Raw genomic sequence first — 8,762 nt, forward strand, 5'->3', positions numbered from 1 at the left:
CTATGACAAAGGAGGCAAGAATATACAATGGAGAAAATACAGTCTCTTCAATAAGTGGTAGTGGGAAAACTGGACAGCTATATATGTTTGTTTGTTTATTTGGCTGTGTTGGGTCTTAGTCGTGGCATGCCCTATATTCAGTTTCCATTGCAGCACACAGGATCTTTTAGTTGTGGCATGCAGAATCTTTAGGACTTTCCTGTAGTTCAAATGGTAAAGAATCTGCCTGCAATGCAGGAGACCAGCATTCCATCCCTGGGTCAGGAAGATCCTCTGGAAAAGGGAATAGCAATCCACCCCAGTATTCTTGACTGGAGAATCCCATGGACAGAGAAGCCTGGTGGGCTACAGTCTGTGGGATTGCAAAGAGTCAGACACGACTGAGTGACTAAACCACTTGCAGGATCTTTAGCTGTGGCATGTGCGGGATCTCTTTTTTTACCTGCAGCATGAAAACTCTTAGATGCAGCATGTGAACTCTTACTTGGGACATGTGGGATCTAATTACCTGATCAGGGATTGAACCTGGGACCCCTGCACTGGGAGCTTGGAGTCTTAGCTACAGGACCACCAGGGAAATCCCCTGGACAGCTACATGTAAAAGAATGAAATCAGAACACTCTCTAACATTATATATAAAAATAAGCTCAAAATGGATTAAAGGTCTAAATGTAAGGCTGGGCAATATAAAACTCTTCCAGGAAAATACAGACAGCACACCCTTTGACGTAAATTGAAGAAAGATTCTCTCTGACCCACGTCTTAGATTAACTGAAATAAAAACAGAAATAAACAAACGGGACCTAATTAAACTTAAAAGGTTTTTTTACAGCAGAGGAAACTATAAACAAGATGAAAAGAAACCCTCAGAATGGTAGAAAATATTTGCAAATGAAGCAACTGACAAGGGATTAATCTCCAAATATAAAACAGTTAATGCAGCTCAATATTGGAAAAACAAATGAGGCTGTCATATAGAATGAAGTAAGTCAGAAAGAGAAAAACAAATATCGCATAATATCACTTATATGGAGAATCTAGAAAAAATGGTACAGGTGAATTTATTTGCAAAGCAGAAATAGAGACACAGGGATTTCTCTGGTGGTCCAATGGCTAAGACTTCGAGCTCCCAATGCAGGGGGCCTGGGTTCAATCCCTCGTCAGGAAACTAGATCTCACAGGCTGCAACTAAGAGTTCGCATGCCAGAACTAAAGACCCTGCACGCTGCAATGAAGATTGGAGATCCCACATGGTGCAACTAAGACCCAGTACAGCCAAAGAAAGAGAATATAGAAAACAACTGCAGGGCTTCCCTGGTGGCTCAGTGATAAAGAATCCGCCTGCTAAGGCAGGAGACCTGGGTTTAATCCCTGGTCTGGGAAGATCCCACATGCTGCAGATCAACTAAACCCATGCGCCACAACTACTGAGCCTGTGCTACAATTTCTGAAGCCCATGTGCCCTAGAGGCTGTGCTCTGCAACAAGAGAAGCCACCACAATGAGAAGCCTGTGCACCACAACTAGAGAGTAGTCGCTGCTCGCTACAACTAGAGAAAAGCCTGCACGGCAATGAAGACCCAGCACAGCCATAAATAAAATTTTTTAATTAAAAAAAGAAGAAAACAACTGCAAGCATCATAATAGTGAAATACTAGTGGCATTCACCTTAAAGTCAGAACAAAATCAAGAATATTCACCTGTTTTCTCAACTAATACTGAATGTTGCTCTGCAGGTTCTAGCCAAAGTATGAAGACAAAAGTTAAAATGCTGTAAAGGAAGAATCATAAAATGTCCTTGTTTATATATGATATATAGATAATATAAGAGAATGAACTGAAATACTATTAAAATTAAATAGAAATAGAGTTTAAGTTTTAAATCAATAACTTTTCTCTATAAAAACAATATCCAATTAGAAAATGCAATGGGGGGAAGATCTCATTCACAGCAGTGAAAAAAATGATAGGAATAAACCTAACAAGAAACATACAAAACACTAACATGAATAAAATTACAAAATATTACTGAAGGCTATAAGTATGAATATTTGACAAACAGATGGATGTATAATATTCCTGAATGAGAAATTTCATTATTTAAAAACTTTTCAAGTAAGTGTAAATTTCTATAATAATCTCATTGGGATTTGTGAGGACAGGGATAAGAGTACTAAACAAGTTGGTTCTGAAGTTCATCTGGAAGAACATATAAAAACAGCCAAGAAACTTTTAAAAGATAGAAGAAGTGAGGGAAGCTTTGCCTACCAAATATCAAATTATTATATAAAGTTGTGAAATAGTTCAAGAATAGACAAATATATCAATGGAACTGAATAGAGAAGCAGTTATGTATGAGAATTTAGTTTATGACAAGTATTGCATTTCAAATATCTTCTGAGGCACCACTAAAAGTAAACCAAAACAATATACAAAATATGTACAAACCCGAAAGGATAAAGTTCTTGGGATTTTCTCGATGCAGGAATGTCATTTGAGAAATTGTAGCTGAAATATTAATAGTAGCTGGGAAGAAATTTTGATCTACTACAGAGGATACAGATAAGAAGGAGCCATTTCACCAGAAAAACTATGCAGAGATCCAAGACACCAGGTACAGCAGAGGATGCACAAGGCATATGGGGCTGGAAACAGAGTTTACCATAAATTTGGTACACAGAAACAGTGATCCCCCCTTAATGCAGGGGATACTTTCTAAGACCCCCAGGGGATGCCTGAAACCACAGATAGTACCAAAACTTATATATACTGTTTTTTCCCATACATATTAGTATCTATGATAAAGCCTATTTTATAAATTAGGTACAGTAATAGAATATCTGAATTGCCAGCATCTACTCTTACACTTTGGGGTCATTACTAAATAAAATAAGGGTTATTTGAACACAAGCACTGTGACACTGAGACAGTTGATCTGATAACTTCTAGGAGGTTCAGTTCAGTTCAGTTGCTCAGTCGTGTCCGACTCTGCGACGCCATGAATCGCAGCATGCCAGGCCTCCCTGTCCATCACCATCTCCCGGAGTTCACTCAGACTCACGTCCATCAAGTCCGTGATGCCATCCAGCCATCTCATCCTCTGTCATCCCCTTCTCCTCCTGCCCCCAATCCCTCCCTAAGTGATTAATAGGAGGGTAGTGTATACAGCATGGATGTGTTGGACAAAGGCATGATTTACATCCTAGAGTGGGATGTCACAAGATTTCATCTTGCTATTCAGAACTGTGTTCAATTTAAAACTAATAATCCCTCCCTAAGTGTTTAATAGGAGGGTAGTATATACAGTGGGGGAAGGCAATGGCATCCCACTCCAGTACTCTTGCCTGGAGAGTACCATGGGCGGAGGAGCCTGGTGGGCTGCAGTCCATGGGGTCCCGAAGTCGGACACAACTGAGTGATTTCACTTTCACTTTTCACTTTCATGCATTGGAGAAGGAAATGGCAACCTACTCCAGTGTTCTTGCTTGGAGAATCCCAGGGACAGGGCAGCCTGGTGGGCTGCCGTCTATGGGGTCGCACAGAGTCGGACACGACTGAAGTGACTTAGCAGCAGTAGCAGCAGCAGCAGTGTATACAGCATGTATGTGCTGGACAAAGGCATGATTTACATCCTAGAGTGGGATGTCACAAGATTTCATCTTGCTATTCAGAACTGTGTTCAATTTAAAACTAATAATCCAGTTGAAAAAAAAAAAATAAAACTAATAATCCAGTTGAAAAATGGACAGAAGATTGAAACAGACATTTCTCCGAACAAAACATACAGATGGCCAATAGGCACATGAAAAGATGCTCATCATTGCTTAATTATTCAAGAAATGCAAATTAAAACTATAATGAGGTACTACCTCACACCAGTCAGAATGGCCATCACTAAAAAGTCTAAGTGCCTGGCAGAATTCCAGTGGTTAGGACTCAGTGTTTTCATTGTCAGGTCCCAGGTCTGACCCTTGGCTGGGGAATTAAGATTCTGCAAGCCACTCAGTGCGGTAAAAAATAAATGTCTACTAGTAATAAATGCTGGAGAGTGTGTGGAGAAAAGGGAACCCTCCTATATGGTTGGTGGGAATGTAAATTGTATAGTCACTAGAGAAAACCATATGGATGTTTCTCAAAAAACTAAATATAGACCTATCTATCATATTATCCTACAATCCCATTGTTGGCATATACCCAGACAAAACTATAATTTGAAAAGATACATTTACCCTTATGTTCATAGAGGCACTATTCACAATAGTCAAGACTTGGAAACAACCTAAATGCCCATCGACAGATGAATGGATAAAGAAGATGTAGTATGTATGTACATACAATGGAATATTAGCCATTAAAAAGAATGAAATAATGCCACTTGCAGTAACATGGATGGACCTAGAGATTATCATACTAAGCAAAGTCTGTCAGAAAGAGAAAGACAAATACTAAATGAACATAATCTATGAAATAAAAACTGACTTACAGATACTGAGAACAGACTTGTGGTTGCCAAGAGAGAGAGGGTAGAGGTGGGAAGGACTAAGAGTTTGAGATTAGCAGATGCAAACTATTATATATATAGGATGGATAAACAATAAGGTCATACTGTATAGTACAGAGAACAATATTCAATATCTTGTGACAAACCATAATGGAAAAGAATATGAAGAGAATATATATATACATGTATAACTGAGTTACTTTGCTATACAGCAGAAATTAAATACAACATTGCAAATCAACTATACTTCAATAAAATATTTTTTAAAAACTTATGAGTTGCTTATTTCTGTAATTGTCCATTTAATATTTTCAGACTACATTTGACTGAGGGTAACTAAAATCATGGGATGTGAAACCATGGATAAGGAGGACTACTATATTCAGTAAAGAATGCTTACCGTTTTCTGAAACCAGAAGAAATGCAAAATAAAAATGAGATACCATTATTTGCATATCTTGTTGATAAAAATTTTAATTCATAACAAAATATTGAAGAGGGTTTTGGGTAAACTGGTACCTCACACACTGCTGGGTGGCCATGTAAACTGAAACAGCCTTTGTGGAGGGAAATTGAGCAGTATTTTTTTTTTTTTTGAGCAGTATATATTAACACTTCAAATGTGTAAGGATATTTATACCTCCTTTCCAGCAATCCCACTTCTAGGACTCTATCCTCAAAAAATATTAGCATAAATATTCAAAGATATGTGTATAATGATTTTAATTGCTGCATAATTTGTAATATTTGGAGAAGGCAATGGCAACCCACTCTAGTACTCTTGCCTGGAAAACCCCATGGACGGAGGAGCCTGGTAGGCTGCAGTCCATGGGGTCGCGAAGAGTCGGACACGACTGAGAGACTTCACTTTCATGCATTGGAGAAGGAAATAGCAACGTACTCCAGTGTTCTTGCCTGGAGAACCCCAGGGATGGGGGAGCCTGGTGGGCTGCTGTCTATGGGGTCGCACAGAGTCAGAAATGACAGAAGTGACTTAGCAGCAGCAGCAGCAGCAATTTGTAATATTAAAAAACTGTCAACAACTTAAGTGTTCACCAATAGCAGAATAGTTAAATAAATCATGGCATATCCATACTATGCAGCATAAAAAAGAATGTCAGAGATCTATATATATTGATGTGGACATATTTTAAAGGACAATAAAGTGATATGTTTAACAATTAAGCTACAGAAAAACATTTATAGAATAATTCCAAATTGGCCAAAAAGAAAAACCAAACGCTTGGGGTGGGTGCACTGGGATGACCCGGAGGGATGGTGTGGTGGGGGAGGTGGGACGGGGGCTCGGGATTGGGAACACGTGTACACCCGTGGCGGATTCATGTTGATGTGTGGCAAAACCAATCCAATATTGTAAAGTAAAAGAAAACAATAATAATAATTAAAAAAAATGTAGGTATCGTTCATACTTTTACTATGTCTCTACATGCTGTATGCCAATATGCTTATAAATGTTTGTAAGAATACACACCAAATTTCTTATGGTGACTTCTTTTGAGAACAATTTAAGAGTTCAAATACTGTGTTTTCCATTTTATTCACATCTGCATGTTTTTGTTTTTTAAAGATGAAGGAAGCTCATACTAGTAAGTTAAATGTTTGTGTCATATTGATGCAGATACTGAAATCTATCTTCAGCACTGATTTTTCTCATGAACTCTAATTTTGCATTTCTAATTAACTGCCTGCTAGCATTTCCATTCACATGCTTTGCCATCATTTCAAAGTCATGTCGTATCTAAAATAAAATTCACTATTGGAATATTCAAAGATATTAGTTCTAGTTCCCAGTTTTCCTGTTTCTGTTAAAAGCACTAACCTATCTGTTACTTAAGTTTGAAGCTTGGAGTAATTATCTTATACCATTCCCTCTTTATCAGAAAAAAAATCAAGCCCAAGGTTTTTTTTTCCTTCTTTTTAAATAATATCTTACATATCTCCTTTCTACTTTCTTTATCACCCTAACTCAGGCCTTTCATTCAACAAACATATATTAAGCACAGGCAGTTTTAGATGCTGCATATAGTGCAGAAAGACTTATATGCTAGTGAATGAGAGAATAATGTACAAGAAAAAAATAATTATGCAATATTGTTAGCATTTATAATGCTGATCCTGTACTAGGTACTATGATAAGCTATGAGGTAGATATTAAATTAGATAGACTTATCTCATTTAATACTCCTAATGACCCTATGATGTAGGCACTGTTATTAATCCCATTTTATAGTTGGGGAAACAGGTCTATAGCTCTTAAGTACTTTAAGGTCACATAACTAGTAAGTAGTCAAGATTTGAACCCAGGCAGCCTGATGTTATATTAATAGTTTGTCCTCTTAACTGTTATGCTATATTGCTTCTCATGTAAGGAAACCTCAGCAGATGATAATGGATATGGGGAAAATCAAACAGGGTAATGTGATAGTACCTTGGCAAGTAGGTGCTAATTTAGAGAAGATGGTCAAGAAAGGCCTCACTGAGGGGTGTGATTTTTTTGTTTAATGGAAGAACTCAAATTTGATCTATGAAGCTTCTCACTCTGCTAATTGCATAGGCATTATGTGGTTTCTATGTATTTGGCACCTGGATCCAAAGACTAGATCAAACTCAGATCCCATCCCTTTCATATGACTATAGGATAGACATAATGTCTAATATCTTTGCTCAATATTTATCAAGGATTGCAAAACAGTGATATTCTAATTTTATTTCTTTTTATTAATTGGAATGGTTTTGGAAAAAGACATGTCCCTTCATCTACCCAGTTCATCCAGGAAAGGCAGGATAAATACTTGATTATCTCCCTTTATTGATTAATTTTTGAGATAATGAATTGTTTCCCTATCCTGAGAGGTGATAGTTGAGCTGTGAATGTTAAGAAACGATCACCTATTCAAAGACCTGGAGAAAGACTATTCCAGGTAGGGGAAACAGGTAGTACAGAGGCACTGAGGAAGGAGTAAGTTACATTAAGTTTAAGGAACACAGAGACTAGCAATGGCCAATATATTACTTTCACTCCTTCTGATGTTGTGGACTCAGTGTTGTGTCCTCTAAAATTCATACATTAAAATCCTACCCTCCAATGTGATGGTATTAGGAGATGGGGCTTTGGGAAGGTAACTAGGATTAGAAGAGATCATGAATGGGATTAGTGGGATTGCTTGCTCTCTTTCCTCTCCACTTGGTAGAGGTCCCTCATCAGAATGTGACTATGTTGGTACCCTGATCTCAGACTTCCAGCCTCCAGAACTGTAAGAAATAAATTTATTTGTTTATGAACCACCTAGTCCATGGTACTTTGTTAGAGCAGCATGAATCGACTAAGACATATCTCTTATATACATTATCCTCTCCTCCATTCTTACTACCACACCCACTTAAGTTTGAGGTCTCATCTTTCTCTCTTGGACTACTGCAACGATCTTCAATTGGTTTCACAGTCTCTAAGAATCTTTCTTCCACCCTAGTCAATTAACTTCTTACTCACCAAAAGCTTTCAATTCAGTGTATAAATCTTTTTGGTGAGAATGAATCTAAAGTTTTAATAATGGATGTCATTGGCAAAATAACACTGATTTAATGGATGGAGGTATTTGCTGAAAAGTAGTGTTAGAAACGAAAGACTACAGGCTTTGTACTCAAACCTGGATTTGAGTCCCAGTTCTGACACTTGATAGATGTGTGACCTAGAGAAAATTATGCAACCTCCCTAAAGCCCAGTTTCATCATCTATTAGAAAAATAATAAACATGCTTTTAATACACTATTGTGAGAAGTAAAGGAGAATATATATTCTCATTTGAGATATATGTATATATAATATATACAAAGAGAAATAACAGATAAAGTGTGCATGTACACATGCACATATTTTATTACAGTACTTTAGATCACAGTAAAGGCTCAATGAAGAGCTTTTTTAAAATTACCCTTCCCATCATGTATCTTGCAGAAGTTCCAGTTTCAGTGATGACTGCCACATGTTTAAACTTCAGTCATTGCTAAGAGTTGTCCAAGAGTCATCTAAGAATATCTAAAACCTAAGGACCCAACTGGGATTTTAGAAGACGATTTTAGAAGATAATCACACTACTCTAGCCTAGCAGCTCCCTTTGACAAGCCTATGTGGGAATCAATGAGGTTCTTAGTTCATCAGTGATATCTCATATTGATACAACACTTTTCCAATCACTTTTCATCTCTGATCACCTCTCCCTAACCTAAGTGGGACACGACAG

Source organism: Capra hircus (genome assembly GCF_001704415.2).
Source record: "Capra hircus breed San Clemente chromosome X unlocalized genomic scaffold, ASM170441v1, whole genome shotgun sequence".
Taxonomy (NCBI): domain Eukaryota; kingdom Metazoa; phylum Chordata; class Mammalia; order Artiodactyla; family Bovidae; genus Capra; species Capra hircus.